Source organism: Martes martes, assembly GCF_963455335.1.
Source record: "Martes martes genome assembly, chromosome: 4".
In the NCBI taxonomy this organism is placed as follows: Eukaryota; Metazoa; Chordata; class Mammalia; order Carnivora; family Mustelidae; genus Martes; species Martes martes.
Genome location: NC_137891.1, coordinates 56300095 through 56319061, shown reverse-complemented (window position 1 = coordinate 56319061; position 18967 = coordinate 56300095). Strand labels below are relative to the sequence as shown.

The following is an 18967-nucleotide window of genomic DNA, read 5'->3' as shown; positions in this document are numbered from 1 at the left end:
GCAGGGCCCAGCAGTAGAAGAAATTTTTATTTTTGTTTATAAAACAAAAATAACTAGAAGTTCAATCAGTATGATCATGGAAACCTTTTCCCTCCACTGCTGTACAACAATATTTGCCCACAATAGGTGTAAAGCACAGAAAAATATAAATGCCTTTAAGTCACAAAGTTATTTTCAATATAATATAAGGAGTGTGTTTTAGTGAACACTAATTCTCTGACAAATGGCCCAATTTAACTAATATTTTTTGAGTGCTTACCAAATGCCAGGCAATCTCCTAGGTACCAGGGATTCAAGCCAAAAACTTAACTCTCAGTTCACTTTCTTTTATTCAAGCTTTTTTAAAGAAATAGAATGTTACTATAATCAGGACTAGCCAAAACAAAGAATGAGTCTTGAAATGTGAAGACACCATGAAGGATCACAAAACTCCCCTGGCAGAAAAGAAAAAAAAAAAAAAAATGACATTTAAGACACAAGAACAAGCTGTGCAAACCCCAGATATGTGCAAGCCATGAAACCTGGCCATGGTTTATCTGGGAGATACTGGGATGAGTTCCAAAAGGATCTGCCTCCTTAGTGATTTAACCTTCACTCACTGTGGCTGTGACTGTTACCTGGAAGCAAAGACTCAAGTCATCTGCCATGACTGAGCAAAACAGGCCGGCAGGAGAGGCTGGCTGAAGAGTTAACCCACTGCAAAAAGCCCACTGTAGGGAAACCGGAATGATTTCACAGGCATGAACAATCACTAAGGAGAAGAGACATAATGAGATATATTTTTAAAAGATGAATCTATTGATAGCAGAGTTCAAGAAGACTGAAGAAAACAAATGCTAAAGCTCCCGAAGACCAGTGAGAGGATATGTACTACAATGCAACGCCCTTAACTAACGTGCTAATAACTTTCTGAAAGAGTTAAAGTAATGACCTGCTTCATTAAGAACTAATCAAAAGCAAAAAGATTATGGCACCTTCACATTTTTGGATCAAAAATCCCCAATTTTATCAGATAAAAGGTTGATATCCAGGATCTATAAAGAACTCCTCAAACTCAACACACACAAAACAGATAATCATATTAAAAAATGGGCAGAAGATATGAACAGACACTTCTCCAATGAAGACATACAAATGGCTACCAGACACATGAAAAAATGTTCATCATCACTAGCCATCAGGGAGATTCAAATCAAAACCACATTGAGATACCACCTTACACCAGTTAGAATGGCCAAAATTAGCAAGACAGGAAACAACATGTGTTGGAGAGGATGTGGAGAAAGGGGAACCCTCTTACACTGTTGGTGGGAATGCAAACTGGTGCAGCCACTTTGGAGAACAGTGTGGAGATTCCTCAGGAAATTAAAAATAGATCTTCCCTATGACCCTGCAATTGCACTGCTGGGTATTTACCCCAAAGATACAGATGTAGTGAAAAGAAGGGCCATCTGTACCCCAATGTTTATAGCAGCAATGGCCACGGTCGCCAAACTGTGGAAAGAACCAAGATGCCCTTCAACGGATGAATGGATAAGGAAGATGTGGTCCATATACACTATGGAGTATTATGCCTCCATCAGAAAGGACGAATACCCAACTTTTGTAGCAACATGGACAGGACTGGAAGAGATTATGCTGAGTGAAATAAGTCAAACAGAGAAAGTCAAGTATCATATGGTTTCACTTATTGGTGGAGCATAACAAATAATATAGAGGACAAGGGTAGATGGAGAGGAGAAGGGAGTTGAGGGAAATTGGAAGGGGAGGTGAACCATGAGAGACTATGGACTCTGAAAAACAACCTGAGGGTTTTGAAGGGGCGGGGTGGGAGGGTGGGGGAACCAGGTGGTGGGTATTAGGGAGGGCACAGATTGCATGGAGCACTGGGTGTGGTGAAAAAACAATGAATACTGTTACGCTGAAAATAAATAAAAAATTTAATAAAAAAAAAAAAATCCCCAATTTTTTTTTGTGTAAACCAGTACTTTCCTGATTCTGTTACAGTGAGTGCCATCCACACCCAACATTAAGCCAGTCTATTTCTACTTACCTTCAGGAATTTAGTTTAAGTAAGGTTTAGTGATCCCCATATTATAGGTTCTTGTAGATTAGTATCTAGTTTCACAAAAGTAGGCTCCAACTTGAATAGTTAAAAAAAAAATACAAACTAATCTTTTTCTTTAAAGCTGGGATTGTTCAGAATTGAAACGAACACCATCAGATTTAATTCAAATTGATTTTTCCAGAATGTCAAAAACAGGCAATACCTTTTCCTACTCTGGCATGAAATCTCATTCTTTTAATACACAATTCTATAACCCTTTCCCTTCCCAATCCCCATTTCCCAAATCGCACTAATTTAAGATTCTAAAGGGCCAACGCAGAGGGAAACATTTATAGTCATGCAAAGAGACTCATAAAAATAATTAATTAAAAGTATAATTGGCATTATACAATATGTGTTTAGTGAAGGATACTACTACATTAAGGATATGGAAAAAGATAGTCAAGGCAAATTATAGCATCTACAGGGTTAGTCTGATTAACTTGTCCCATAAATACGTTTAAGACAGAATGATCTAGCATTAAAAACTATTAAAAAGGTCTGCTGACATTTTATCACTAGATATCACGTCATACAGCTTTTCTTTCAGAAAAAAAAAAAAAAAACCCTGAAATTTGTTTACTAAGAGCAGTAATATATAAACCTATTTTTAAATAGCTCATCCTTTTTTTTTTTTTTTAAGATTTTATTTATTTATTTAACAGAGACAGAGAGACAACGAGGGAGGGAACACAAGCAGGGGCAGTGCGAGAGGGAGAAGCAGCCTTCCTGCAGAGCAGGGAGCCCGATGTAGGGCTCCGTCCCAGGACCCTGGGATTATGACCTGAGCCGAAGGCAGACACTTAACGACTGAGTCACCCAGGTGCCCTTAACCTTCTCTTTTATGCTTTCCATTACCCCCAATAAAAACTTTGTCATCTGTATCACATTCCAAAACCAAAACAAACAACTGAATCACACTAAAGAAGGAAGAATTTTCAGAATGTATTTCAGAGCTTTTACTGAGTATAGTACAAATTATGAATGAATGTATTTTATTTAAAACATGTTATTGACAGAAATCTATCAATAATAATGTGAGTATTGTCAAGGGCCTGTCAATATTAATGTAATTATGATTAAGGGGATAACATGGATTTTTAGCTATAATACCAAGTAACATCTCCTACATTGCTGCTATCAATATACACATTATTATTGACCTGTTCCGAGACTCTCAGTACTAGATGTATTACCATTAGGCATATTTGTCAATGCATGCTGCCTACAAAAACTCTACATTTAAATTTACAGTCCTGTAAACTTTGTCAGCAGAAACATGTGATTCCCAAGTATTCTCTAAGGTACCAAACCCATGTATGCACCCACTGCCAAGCCATCCTTTTTCAGATCCACAATAATTAACTAATTTTTAGTATGACAAAGTTGCTGCCACACTATCCTGAGGGTTCAAGTAATCAAAATGGATGAGACAATATACTAATTTTTTTCCTTTTAGGTTTGAAAAAATTTTAAACTTATGTTTCATATTATGAGGTTATGTGAATAAAGTTCTATAACTGGAGATCTTAAGCTTTGAACCTACACCCTACTTTTTATTTCCTTTGTGTAGTCAGATAGATTTACTGTCCATTGTATTGAAATCAATACTAATAAATGGGACATGCATCAAAGAGGGATTTAACAGGACACTGATTCCCAGAACACATTTCAAACATGAGCAAAAGAGAAATAGCTATGACTGAGACCCATTAGGACACTGTGACCTCTGGCACTGTGAATAGGCCTAAAAATCAACAACCAGAAGTTCAAATCCCACTTCTGCCACAGGCTTGCTAAATGACTTGTCACCACTCTTTTGTTCTACTCTTTCATCAAATATAAACCAAGTTTCAATAATTTATAGATATCAAATGTTATAAATCAAAATTGTGCTCTCTTGGATATGGACAAGATATGCTGAAATTTTAAAGTTCTATTGTAGACACTAGACTTCTAGCGATATACTTAACATAATCCTCATCAAAATACAAATAGGAATTTTCTTTTTGGGACTGGTAGTGAGTACACAATAAAATGTTCTAGGATAAACTTCAAAATCTCATAAATTGCTCAAAAAGACAAACAAAGATAAGTAACCTGTCCTAGCAGATGGGAAATATAGATACATTTTTTAATTTGGAAAAAAAAAGGGAACTCAAATCAAATACTACCATCATCAAGATTATAATTAGTCTTAAACAACTGAGTACCCCCCCCAATTTCATTTACTTATTTAAGACACTTATTCAAGTATCTAAAACTAACATCAATGTTTCCCTCTGGTTTTTTTAAACCTTAAAACAGAATTTTCAATACCTTGGCCTAGCTTTACAAATACATTTTTAAGAGAAAAGCATGGCACTCATAATCTTCTCTTTCAGAAAGTTGATACTTCTGAGTCTTTAAGAGAAAAAGCATGTTGTGAAAATAAAAAGCAGATGTTTGAGTGAATATGGGGAAAGAGAGTTAAACTGGTTCTGATTAGTTCTGTATCTTAGACCAGGTTCACCAATAGACTGTGTGACTCTGGACAAGTCATTTTATCATACTATACTCTCTAGCAGTTTAAAGATATAAAAATAAATTTCAAAAAATCAACTCTGAAAAGTCTACCTATCTAGAATCCTTATAAGAACTATTTTAGGAAACCTTGGAAGAGGAAGAAAAAAGAACAGCCATTTCCAACTACAGAAATGATAATGCTGAGTGTGAAAAAGGCTAGAGAAACTGGAGAAATTAAAACAGAACATGAAAGACAGAGACACAATCATAGAAAAAAAATAGCAAAGCATCTGGAAGACAATACCCACCAATTTATGAGTTTATGACTGAAGTACATATATACCGCTTACCAGTTATCAAGTGCTAACAAGGGACTATCATACCTAAGTATCCTTTGCAAAATTAAATATTAAATCATTTGATCCTTACCAGTACTATGAAAGAGGTTCTTTTATCATTTACGTTTTAAAACAAGGAAACTAAAGCACAGAGAGATTAGCTGACTTGTATAAATCACACTAGAAGTGGCAGAGCCATGCTCTGACCTAGTGTCCTTGACTGACAAGGTGTGATGGGCCTAAAAGATGAACAGAAATACTTTAGAAGGACACCACAGGACATGCAAATGGGGCTATTTTAAAAGTCTAAACACTAAGAGATTAAGAGTATAACCATGAACTACAGCAAAAATTACACTCCAAGGAGGAACAAACAAGAGCCACAAGAAATATATGAAGCAACTAGATCTTTAAGTACTCCATAAATTTAGAAAAGCGCTGTAGGGGGCACCTGGGTGGCTCAGTGGGTTAAGGCCTCCGCCTTTGGCTCGGGTCATGATCTCAGGGTCCTGGGACGAAGCCCCGCATCGGGCTCTCTGCTCAGCGGGGAGCCTGCTTCCCTTCCTCTCTCTCTCTGCCTGCCTCTCTGCTTGTGATCTCTGTCAAATAAATAAAATCTTAAAAAAAAAAAAGAAAAGCGCTCTAGAACCTAAGAAGAGAATTTTAAATAACTTGCAAATTACTGGCACACATGTTTAATTGCATATTTTATGGCATTCAAGATAACATGGAGGGACACCTGTGTAGCTCAGTTGGTTAAGCCTGTGCCTTCAGCTCAAGCCATGATCCCAGGACTCTGGGATCTGAGTCCCTCATCAGCATCTTACTCAGCAGAGAGCCTGCTTCTTCCTCTGCCTGCTGCTCCCTCTGCTTGTGTGCTTTCTCTCTGTCTCTGACAAATAAATAAATCTTAAAAAAAAAAAGAGAGAGAGAGAGAAAGAAAGAGAGACAGAGACAGACAGACAGACAACATGGAAATATCCACAAAGGAACAGAGGTATTAGCAATGGGAAAGAAGGAAGTACCATGTAATACATCATTGTGTGAGAGGCATTATGTTTTCTTCACACTCTTTATCTCATTTAATCCTCATAACACAGTAAATACTATCATGTCCATTTTAGAAGACAAAAGTCAGACGTGAGGAGATTAACAACCTGTTTAAGGTCGGACTGACAATCAGTAAATTTCCGGTAAACAGTAGAGATACTGTGGAACACACAAAGGAAGTTAATAAGTAGTAAGAATATGTGGTAAACCTGGAACAAATTCAATCCCACAGAGCTCAAAGCAAATTTTTTTCCCTCAAGATCATTCACAAGACCAGACTGCCAGTCAAGCTTCCAGGACTGTAAACAGGGAAATAAAGTAAAGGGCTGTGGTAAAGTTGCCCATGTTGCCTGGGATGCATCTAGTGTACATTCTCTCTCCCTGACTATACACATGTGGTCAGAAAACCATTCAAAGAGCCTGAATGCCCAATATGAACAAAGGGAGTATGTGGGTGAAAAAATGAGGCGTGAACATTCATTTAATTGTTATGAACACATACTATATGCAAGATAGAGGAAATGCCAATGCATTTAACACTAGAAGGGAACAGTTATGCAGAATCAAAACAGAATTACTCTACAGCTCTTGGGTTTTTTGTCTTAATAGTAAGAAGACAAGACAGCGTGGATGAAATTTTATCTCACCTTATTCACAGGCAGTTAAGAAGGGAAAGGTCTGAAAAAAAAAAAAAAGAAAACATATTAGATAGAATAAAACGCAATATAGAAAAGGGCATTTTGATCGTATAGATGGTAAAAGATTGAAAAGAAGTTGATTAACATTGCACAATGGGAAGGAGAGAGGGTGCTAGACATTGTCTTCCCTGCATCCACTTCCATGTAGAGAAATAACAGTACTGGCATTTGCAGTGCCAGGATTACACAGGGCAAATGGAGCAGTACAGAGCTTTTCTCCAGAGATTTCTTCCACATACCAAAGGAACTGAAGAGGAACATGGAATGTTTAGAAACTGCTGTCATTTCACAGGAAGGAGGTAAAGGGGACATCCAATTTGTTTTGAGGTTGCCCAAGATAATCAAGGGAGGAAAAAAAAGGAGCAAGTGATTCAGAGCAGAACTTTTGTTCAGAAATAAAGATTGTGCATATGGCATACATTTTCCATATGCCACAGGAACCTGAGCACTGTGAAGTGCAAGAGAGAAAGAAACTTTAAAATTACCTGATGCTGTGAGGAAAACATGGGGCTAAGACTTAAAATGCAAATTTACTAGCTATGCAATGTTGGGCAAGGCTGTTAACATCTTTAAGATTCAGTCACAGAATATGTAAAGTGAAAAATATCTGCCCCTCCTATTGCAAAGATTATTATAAGCTTCAAAATTAAGCAAAAAATGTTATGGCTAAAATACCAGGGAAGAAGGAATAGAAAAAAATAAAGAATTATGATTATGATCACAAAAAATTAAATTTGAAGTTTGTATTTGTTAAACAAATTAGACAATATAGACCTGTTTGTGACTTTTAGTAATAAATTAATGATGAATGTATCTTTTACTATTAAAAAAAGTTACTAATCGAATTAATGCACACTGGATACAAATGAGTAATTTGAAACAGAATCATAATGCTAGAAGTAAACCCAGATCATCTAGTCTAAGATATGAATTTAAATTTCTTAACAGAAACACTGTTTCAAACAGAACACATACAAGAGCTGTTCTTGTAAAAAACGGTTGTCTGCTTGGTTTGTCTCTCCCGTGTGGCTCCAGGAAATTTATATAGGAATTCTTTTTCAGAACATATTTAAAACCACAGACTGAATGCTACCCCAACCCCTAAAAATGAAGAGAATAAGGCCATGAGGTAGGGCTGGTCAAAGGAAACCAGAGTCAGGACTAGCACTCTATTCTCTTTACTTAGTTTAGTATTCTTTCTACTATGTTCTGTTACTTCCATTTTCTTTATCTTTTTTTTTTAAGGAAAAAAAATATATATAATAAATAATAATAAAATAAATAAACCAATAAGCATATATGTACTTTTTAAAGGTTTTTTTTGTGTTGTTGTTGTTTGGTTTTTTGCTTCTGTTTTTTACTTTTTAAATAATTCCATTATCTTTCTTCTTTTCAGTCCCCTTCTGACTCAAATTACTGAACTCTAATAGTTCTGGATACAAGTATTTGATAATATGGGCAGATCCGAGAGAAAATAAAGTGAAAAAAAAAAAAGAAAAAAAATAAGTCAGCCATCCCAAGTTTATTTTGTTCAGGTTTAACTAACGATAACACAATAGGGGAAGATGTTTAGACTGCAAATTGTGGTGTCGATAAAGTCTCAAACTTCCTGTAACTGCCTGAAATTGTTAAGGTAAAAAATTCTGAAGGGGCATCGCAGAATACCAGAATATGTTAGATGTGGACATTCAACAACTTGGTCTCGGGAAAAGTCCTTTCACTAAATGTGGTATTTTTGGAAAATGGGACCTAAGAAAAGAAAGAAAGAAACAATGTCTTTTTATAGAAAGCACCAGAAGAAAAATGTCAATTATTTCCGCACTCTCAGTTATCAAAAATCACTGTTAAATATAACAAACTAACAGCAAACAATTATGTAAGACCATTCTCAACAGCTCTTCTTCCCGAAAATTAAAACTGCTTCTAAGTTCACAGGCTTTCAATAGAAACTTAAGCATTGACCTCAATTTTTGTACCAAATATAACACTTTAAGTATGAGCCATCCGATATTACGTAGTTAGGACACTGCGTAATTTTTTAAAGCCACTCTTAAAAAGCAAATCTCACCACGGACAAGAGCGCGGAGAAGATTTTGAAGTGTTTTAGAAAGTCACCTCGTGGAAGGCAAAGGAACTCAAGACTAGCTGTGTTTTTTTTTCCCCCCCCTTTTTTCTTTTAATGGTGCCATTCTAAGACTATATTTAGGAGCTCGGGCCTACTTCATTGCCTTTCCCAAATCAGACTTTGACTTTGCTTCTTCCAGGAAAACAGGAAGCCAATAAACAGGCAAACTCAAGCTAAGGGCGACAGCGACAACGTCGCGAAACTCCACGCCCTCCCAGCTGTAGGGAAGACCGCAGGTTTGCACTCCGGCTCTCTCGGGCAGACACTGACCTTAGGAGTCTGCGAAACGCCCCCGTTCCACGTAACTTTCTCTGAGACATTTTCTGGGAAGCTTGGCTTCTCCTAGCAGAACCTGGATTACCCAGGCTTCCGGAACTCGCGGGCTTCCGGAGCGACGCGGGACCCGGAAGTGTCTGAGAAAAAAGGGGAAATTAAACCAAGGAGAACTAAGCTTCCGAGCGCGGCGGAAGGCGGCGGAAGGCCCCGGACGGCCCAACAACAGCGAGCGCGGAAGAACCGAAGGGCCGAAGGGCCGAAAGGCCGAGAGGCCGAAGAGCCGAAGAGCCGAACAAGACACCCGCGCGCGGTGATTGGTGGGCTGGCCACTCTGAGGAAACCGTATCTGATTGGCAGGACAGTCGCGAACCCGTCAGCCCCGGGTCGGGGCCGCGCGTGAAGAGGCCCTGGTGTGAAGAGGCCCTGGTGTCAAGAGGCCGCGGGGAAGCCGGGGTTCTCTAAGGGCAGGATTTTCTCTGTCCTCCAACAGCGCGGCGTGCCGCCGGACAAGCGCCGCCGAGTGGCAGTGGGGCGCCTCGGCAGCTCCTGGGCTCCTGGCTCGCCCAGGGTAGAGGGCTCACAACGGGATGGCCTTTTGGGGAGAGGAGCCTTCGGGGGACGCGGGCGGCGGCTTCGGGGCAGGGGCCTTTTTTGCTGCGCGTGCGTGCGGTGGGTGGGTAGCTTCCTGACTTCTGCACGTTTAGGAAGGAGGGTAGCCTAGTCCAGTTAGCCGTCCGGCTCCACAGCCTTGGCCCGAGAGGCCCTGGACGCGCTCGCACCGTGGGGGAGTGAGCAGCTGGGCGCAGCAGGGCCCCTCAGAATGACCCAGGAACACGTAGAACACGGACAGCCAGATCGTCCACCCCTGGGTAACTAAGTCTGAATTTCTAGGACTGGCGCCTGAGGGAACGTATTTTTTGAGCGTTCACCAGGCAATTATATGTAGCTCCGTGAACTGCCACTGCCTCCTGATTCGGTAGTATGGACAGTAGTGTCTTAGCTGGAGGGTTCGCTCTAAGCTTTGAAGAGAGGTTAGGTAAACCTTCCTGCACGTAGTAGGTCTTAAGAACGTTTTAGTTACTGCCTCACCCCGCTCTCTTCTCCTCAGGAGCACAGTCCAACAGCAGCTGTACTGTTACATGTTCCAGAGCGTATCCTGTAGAAACAGGATTGCAGGACAGCTTTTAAAGTTTTTTTAAAAAATAATTTTTCTGTGAAACAGAGTTCATGTTCTGTTAGCCAGATTATGAAACATTAGGGATAAAAGAACATTTATTAATGAATCATAATACTGTTCAAATTCATTTTTACATCAAAGGTGTACAATTTAGCATACTTCTAGCTGCAATTTTGTTGTCTTCCATCCGTTAAGGAGATCTTGGAAAAAGCAGTCCTAAGAAGGATGATGTTGATGGTTTCCCCAATTAGTTAAAAACAAAAACAAAAACATATCCCAGCACATGAACCAACAGTACAAATGAGACAGAGTAGCAGCTACAAGTTAATAGGGTGTGTAGTTCACTTAGGCATTGGAGGGGAGATTTTTCTAGAGCTGCAGTTGCCTGATAAAGTAGTTGCTAGCCACCTGAAATGTGGGTGGGGGAAATGGAGGTCTAAGTAAAATGTACATTGGATTTCTGCAGATAGAGTATGGAAAAGAAAGAATGTGAACTAGTTCATTTTATGTTGATGACATGTCGAAATGGGAATGTTTTTTGAAAATTTAAAATTACATATGTGGTTCGGATTACACGTGTTGAATGGTGCTGTTCTGGCGGGTAAGAAAATCAATTTGAAGAAGACCATGGCTTTCACTTAGTAATTGTGAAAGAAGGCAGTCGTGTTGTACTTTTCAGGTAGGCCAGCAGATACATTTGCTTTATTTAATTTTTTTGGAAGTGGGAGAACACCCCAAAAAGAGTGATATAGAGGACATTTTGAGAAAGCAAGTTCTAATTCATGGAACCTTATATATGTCACATGAACATCACAATAGTTGTTAATAAATGTACCAAGCTAGCAAGATATTTGACTTGTTTAATGAATCTGATTAAGAATGTAAAACATGTAGAACATTTAAGATTTTGGTTGAAAATGTTTAAAATAAGCTCCACCTTTTATCATTTAATGTCTTGATATAGTATGCCTCTTTAGTTTTCCAGTGAGTTAGTAAACTGAAATTTCAGGGAAGCTTTACTTCTAATTTTCTATACTTCATTTAAAAATACATTTGTTTTTCATTCCTTTATTTAACAGAAGCCTGCTGGGGCCCAGGAGTATTGCTAAGCAGTGTTGATCTTAAGGTGAACACCCAGGCATGGCCCTTACTCTTTTGGAGCTAATGAGTACCAATTCAGAGACAGTGAAAAAGTAGATAACCATGGCATAGTGTACTTGGCCTTTGAGTGTTTTACCTCTGTAAATGCAACACGTTAATTGTTTAAACCTAGAATTTATAAATTCCTGTCAACATGTTAATGAAGAGTCTTATTAGGACTTGGCTTTGGGCTTAAAATATATTAATAAAAAATCAAAGTATAATTAATTCATCCATTAATTATGAGAACTTTAAAAATAGAATATTTCTTTAACTATAAAGAAAAAAATGAAAAGAATTATAATAGCATCTTATTTATGATACTTTCTTCTAGCCTTTCAGCAATTTTCAGGTTCTAAGAAATTTAATAATAGAAATGTAAAGGAGACATTGATTTATGCCCCTAACATAGTTTAAAATTGCTGACTTTAAAAAGTTAAATCCATTTTAGCATATTACATAGTTCTTAAATCAATATATTTGAGTCTTTTAGAAAAAAGTTAAACATAGATCTTATGTTAGTTTATTGCTGTAACAAATTACCACAGAGTTAGCTGCTCAAAACAATGCCCGGGTAGTGTCATGCAGTTCTGTAGTCAGAAGTCCAACTCTGATCTCACTGGGCCAAACTCAAGGCGTCCATAGGTCTGTGTTTCTTTCTACAGAGTATAGGGAAGAATTCGGTTTTTTGTTTATTCAGGTTGATGGAATTCAGTTCCTTACTGTGGTAGTATTGGTTCCATGTCAGCTCATCAGCAGAGGGCATATTCCCAACTTCTACAAGCCATATATATTCCTTGGGTGTTGGCCCTCTCTCTTCCTCTTCAAAGCTAGCACAGCTGGATTGAGAGCCTTTCATGATTTCTCTTACCTTTTCTTCAGTTGTTTTCTCTCTAATTGCAGTCTTTTAAGAATCTAATTAGATTGGGCCTGCCTAGGTAATCCTGGATAATCTCTCCATCTCAGGGTCCATAACCTTAACCATGTCTGCCATGTTCTTTTTGTCATGGTAAGGTAGCATATTTACAGGTTCCAGAGATAAGGGCATGGGCATTTTTAGGGGCCATTATTCTGTCTACTGCAGATCTTAATTGGGGCCATGTGGTATATACAGCATTTCTTACCAGTATTCTCAGTACTTTAGGATAGAATAATGTTAATAATAACAGGTAAATTTTATTGGATGTGTAATATGTTCTAGGCACTATTCTAAACTCTTTTTCTGCATTTATTCATTTAGTCATCAGAAATGCCCTAGGAGACAAGAACTATTATCATCCCCAGTTTTAGATAGGAAAACAGTTGCAGAGTAGGGAAGTCTCTTACCTAACTTCTCATGGCTATTAAGTGATGAAATGAGGATGTGAACCTACACAGTCTGATTCCAGAGCCTCTGTGTGCTCTGAACCACAACATAGTAAAAATTACTTCTGAACGTCTGTATTTCCTAAACATGGTTAGTGATAGAGTGACGGGTTCAGGATTTGGTTTCACAATGTCTGGCTTCAAATTCTACCTTTACCAGTTACTGGATGACCCTGAACAAGTTACTCAATCTCTGTGGGTCTCACTTAACAATAAACTGAATTAATAATAACATTTGAGTATTAAATGAGGCCCTGTATGTACAATACTTAGAACAGTGTCTTCACAAATAAGCTATTGCTAGCTATAATTATTGGTGACAATTCAACCTTTAAAAACAGTAGTTAATTGTAAAAGAGAAATGTTTCCTTTAGGTAATTTCAGTCTCTTCATAAAGTAAGATTTTAAAAAATATAATTAAAATTAAAAATAATTTTTTAATTAAAATTTTTTTTTGATATACCATAATGCTCTCTCCTTTCTCTGGCACTGATTTCTCCCCATTCCAGTATAACTTCCATCTTTCTAGCACTGTTACTTTCTAGTGCTATCTGACTGTACACTGTTAAGCACTTCATCCAGATTCTACTTGCCTGGTTAATGTCCAAATGATGTAGAAGGGTAGCAGGACACAAAATCCAAATACTCCCTCTCACCATCTGTCAGCCTAGTGTTTACACAGCCATCATTGCTAACTTGTCACTGTTCTTTTGCTTTTATTCCTTGAGGGAGGCCCATGGCATATCCTGGGCCCCTGGCCACAATGCCATCTAATACCACTCCAAATCCCACCCTCTCTTCTCATAATCTCTGCTGCCATTGCCTTATTTCAAGCTCTCATCATCTCTGCACTTTAAATAATTTCCTGACAAATCCATGGCCTCAAGCCTTACCTCCCTTCAGTTTTAATCTCTTCCCTGCTCACCAGAGTGATCTTTCTAAAGTACTAAACTCATGTTATTCTGTTACTCTCTTTCTTTAAACCCTTCAGTGTCTACCCCACACCCCAATTGCTACAAACACTATTCCTTTAGAGTCTCTTAACACCAGTTAGGTGCTTCTACTGTAGCATTTAAAGTATCACAATTATTTGTTTAAGTACTAGTCTTTCCTTCTAAATCATGAACTCATTGATAGGGATTAAGAGATGGTTTGGGGGGAGCCTGAGTAGCTCAGTAGGTTGGGCGTATGACTCTTGGCTTCGGCTCAGGTCATGATCTTAGGATCCTGGGATTGAGCCCTTTGTGGGGCTCCACATTCAGTGCAGAGTCTGCTTGTCTTCCTCCCCCTTTGCTCCCCACCATGCTCCTAAAAAAGAGATGGTTTTGCCTGAATGAATTTATTATATTATTTTGTCATTATCTATTTACATGGATGTCTCCTGTCACTTAAACTGATTTCTTGAAGGGGAGGCTCATTGTTTTATTCATTTCTTTTTACCTCTTTGCCCAAGACAGAGGAGGTGCTTAGTAATTGTTGAATGGATAAAAAGGAAAAATAACTCAGAAAACATACAATTGAAAAAAATTCTGCTTAAGCCTAAAACAGTATATAAAGCAACTTACTGGGAATATATAAGGTTGTGATTTTAGAAGAAGCATAACTGGTAGTTAAAAGCATAGGCTCTGGAGCCAGAGTACCTAGCTTTGAATTCTGACTCTGCCACTTACTGCATATGCACTCTTGGGCAAGCTAATGAAGCCTATATCTAGTTTGTAAAACAGGGATGGCAGTAGTAACCATCTCTTAGGGTTAACAGATCAAATGCGTTAATGTTTCTAAAGTATCTATAATAGTGTCTACCACATACTATATATTCTAGAGGTGCTTGCTGCGTGAGAACACAATAATTTATATTCTCATTGCTTTTGATGATAACTAATGTCTTCATAACACAGTGATAAAAAAATAGCCCAGGGTTTTGTGATTGTGATGTTTAGAGATTTTTAACTTTCAGTGATTTTTAATATCTTACATTATACAATGACCATATATATTCATGGACATTTAGAGAGTGCTGTGTATGATTCCTCTAATGAGTAAGTTACATATTTTCTCTTTGTATTATTTTTCTATGATCTGCCATGATTTAACAAATTACTACAAACTTATGGCTTAAAAATAACATACATTTATTATCTTATGGTTTTGTGGACCGAAAGTCCAACACTAATCTCACTAGGCTAAGATCAAGTTGTCAGCAGAGTTGCATTCCTGTCTTGAGACTCTTGGGTAGAATCCATTTTCTTGTCTTGAATCCATTTTCTTGTCTCCTCCAGCTTCTAGGAGGTGTCCACATTCCTTGGCTAATGGTCCTTTTTCTCCATCTTCAAAACCTGTAGTCACACCTCTTTCTCTGACTACAGACAGGGAGGGCTCTCTGTTTTCAAAGATTTCTATGATAAGAATTAGGTCCACATAGATAATCTAGGGCAGTGTCCCATCTCAAGGTTCTTAATTGCATCTGCAAAGTCCTATTTGCCATGTAATTTATTCATGGGTCCTAGGGGGTGGGGTTCAGGTAAGGGCATTTTTAGGGGACTGTTATTCTGCCTACCATACACTTGTACTGTTAAATGAATTATGGCTAAAAGGTACATAGGTTGTGCTTTCTGAAAATGGAAACAATATTAACTAAAATGTGAACAATTGTGTCAGTACCGTTTATCATTTATTCCTCTGGTGGTTGGTGAGAGCAGTATCTGCCTAGCATAGTGTTAAGGTACTACAGGGCTCACTGATCAGTGTCCGTTTTTAAGGACTTTTATTAAGGAGGAGAGAATAAACTCTTATAGTTGAATATCTGTTAGGGGCTAAGGACTCTACAGTGAATTTCAGATACATCAGTCCTATTCAGTTTTCACAATAACTTTATAACATGTGGTAGGCAGCCTAAAGATGATCCTCAACGATCCCATCACCAGTGTTCTATGACCTTGTGTAATCTTGTCTCTTCTAGTGTGCACTGGACCTGTGGACTATCCCAATAAAACAGAGCAGGACAATAGCAATAGGATATTATTTTTCTGGGATTAGGTTACAGAATACAGTGACCCCTCTTGCTTATACTGTCTCTGTTTCCCTTTTACTAGCTTGTTTTGATGAGTCAAGCTACAATGTGGTATGTTGCCATATAGAGAGGCCAACATATCAAGGAACTGAGGTTAACCTCCAGCCAACAGCCAGGTAGTAACCAAGGCCCTTTGCCCAATAGCTTGTGGGTAACAACCCAACCAACAACCAGAGCATGAAATTAGAAGTGGACCTTCTCTAATAGAGCCTTGAGATCAGAGCAGCCCCAGTGAACACCTTGATTGCAGCTTTGTGAGAGATCCAGAGCCAGAGAACACTGCTAAGCCACCCCTCAGACTCCTGACCTATAGAACTTATGAGATAATAAATATTTTTAAGCCATTAAGTATTGGGGTAATTGATGCAATAACCTAAGATGATATACATAGAATGATTTGAAAGGTACCTAACATCTAGTAGGTACTCAGTAAATGTAAGCTACTATCAATTCTAATTTTATTGCTATCATCATCATTGTTTCACTAACAACTGGGAGACCTGCAAAGTTGCCTTATCATGTCTTTTTTTCCCTCATCTACAACTAAAACAGTATTAATATCTTAGTATTAGTTATATATTAGAGCATGGAGAGGTTAAAGGACATCCCCAAGGTCCTCAGTTAGTCAACATATTGGTGGGATATGAACCCAGGTTGTATGAGTCTAGAGTTTTCACTCCTAATCACCATAATATAGATCTTCCTCAGCTTAAAACGGTACAGTTCTACCTCATAAAACCATTGTAAGTTGAAATTATCCTAAGTCAGAGATACATTTAATACACTTAATCTACCAAACATCATAGTTTCTCTTAGCCTGCCTTAAATGTGTTCAGAACATTTACATTCATAGTTGGGAAAAATCATCCAACACAAAACCTATTTTATAATGAAGTGTGGATATCTCATATAATTTATTGAATACTGTATTAGAAGTGAATAACAGAATGGTTGGGTGGGCATAGAATGGTCACAAACATGTTGACCCTTTACCGTCACGATTGCTCGGCTGACTGGTAGTTGCGGCTTGCTGCCACTGCCCAGCATCATGAGAAAGGATTGTACTTTTTATTGCTAGGCCAGGAAAAGATCCAAATTCAAAATTCAAAGTACGGTTTCTACTGAATGTTTATTGCTTTTGCATCATTTTTTGAAGTCAAAAAATCGTAAGTTGGACTATCATAAGTCAGGAACCGTTTGTAAATTGTTCCTTCAAGATCTGTGTTATAAGGCAAAAGGATATGGGCGTAGCAGGAAGAAAGCAAGAGCTCCAAGAGTTTACCAGCAGTGAGGTTAATCCTGATCAGAGTATTAGGAAATGCTAAAGTGCTAGGGAGCCATCTGATCTCACTCCTGAAGGCTGGGTAGGATTTAGGCTTGTGGCTGTTAGAGGAAGGAATGTATTAGATGAGCAAAAGAGGTGGAAAAGCACGAGACATAAGAAAACACCACCTCATTGTGTCTAGAGCTGGGCAGGATGAGGAATAGTGAGAGATAAAATTAGAAGGTAATTTGGAGCCTGGTTATGTAAAAGATTAAGAGTACTTTTTATAAAAAGTTGATCCTGGAGTTTTTTTTACTAGTAATTTAAATCAACAACATTTTAGTTTATACAACAGAACTATTATAGAGATAATATACTAGTGAGTTCAAAATATGGAGAAACTGATTATGCGGATTGTATTAAAATATGAAATTTAGTTCCAGTGAAAGGCAAAAGAAAAATAGGAACGCACATGGAACATTTTGTGTGATTAAATTTCTTGGATGTGTTCAGTTTGTATTTAAACTAAAATGGCATGAATATCAAAATTTGCAAACCTTTTTATTTCCTTGTAAAAACAATGCTATTAGTGGTTACATTCAAACCACATTAAGTATTTTACTAAAAGTAAGGCATGTAGAAATAAAAAAAGTCATTATGATTGTATTCTCAATTACCTGGGAGTGGACCTTAAAAACACTACTACAGAAGAGAGTCATATAAAGCAGGGCTGAAAACACTATCCTCTCTTTTTCTCAAAACATCATTCAAATTCACTAGATGGAAATTTAATTTTGTGAGATGTCTGTACTGTTCAAATTTGTTTATGGTGTGAGCTTTCAATTTAGACAATTTATCATTACTTGGAGAGAAACTTTTTCTCTTAAGCCAGATTGAGTTTCCTTTCCAGGGAATAGATGAATCCAGGAAAAATGTTTCCATAGCTCATACCTAGCCAAAAGCAGTGGCCATGGAGGAACGGACTGCTCATTAAATAATGACAAAAGGAAAATATGTGTTCTCTTTTCCCATAGTCTCTCTGTGTCCTTGACATGTCTCACAATTCTCCAGTCCATAGATTCAAGAAGATTACATTTTGGTTCTTAAATTTTGGGGCTGAACTTTTGTTTCACAACAGTATTAAGCAGGTGATTGCAAATATGAAATATATAGAAAGGCCTGACTTTGATTTGTGTCTGACAGTTGTGTGACCTTTGGATAGTCTCTTAACTGTCACGAACCTCAGTTTCTTAATCTCTCATCTGTTTGACATGTCCTCTAAGATTTCTTTTTGTTTTAATGGATTAGGATTCTAAAGGACAATTCTGTATGACTGCAGTTTCAAGCCAATTCTACACTTAAACATGTGGGCCTCTACGCTGTCTCCATGTATTTTTTGAAGCTATCTTTTCTATGTCTGCAAGTTTTCCACAATAACATAATTACATCCATAAGAGAGGCTAAGTCCTAGATTCTTATCCTCACCCCAATTTGGCTCCTCTTCTTGTTATTTTTGATCTCATAATTTAGGGGAGGATACTCCCTCCACCTCTCAGGCAGACAAATTCTGCACCAGCCCTAGAGGAATAAGCCTGAAGTCATTTCCTTATAAAATCTCTCCCTTTTATACATGTATTTAAGCATTTGTACTGTATATCTTACTGCTATAACAGAGGAAGTTAGAGCGGAGAAGAAAAAAAAATATGGCAATTATTCAACCTGACACCATTAAACTTTGCAACCTCAGCATTCAATGCATGGCTTCATCCCCAGCCCAACTCCCAACCCTGGAGGATTGCAGTGACTCTTAGAGGCAGGGAATTTCTTCAAAAAGAAGCCTTGGAAACCATGA

General features: G+C 37.9%; 1 protein-coding gene across 2 annotated transcripts in view; it reads right to left on the bottom strand.

The window, feature by feature from the left end:
- PEX2 (peroxisomal biogenesis factor 2) overlaps positions 1-11119 on the bottom strand; it is a 96206-nt gene extending 85087 nt beyond the window's left edge. For both annotated transcript variants that reach the window (XR_013966736.1, XM_080802066.1), the window contains exons 1-2: positions 9094-11119; positions 6648-6678 (exon numbers count right to left, since the gene is read on the bottom strand). The gene's annotated coding sequence lies outside the window, so the exon portion shown is untranslated. The remainder of the gene's footprint in view (positions 1-6647; positions 6679-9093) is intronic.
- Between the last annotated feature and the right edge of the window lie 7848 nt (positions 11120-18967).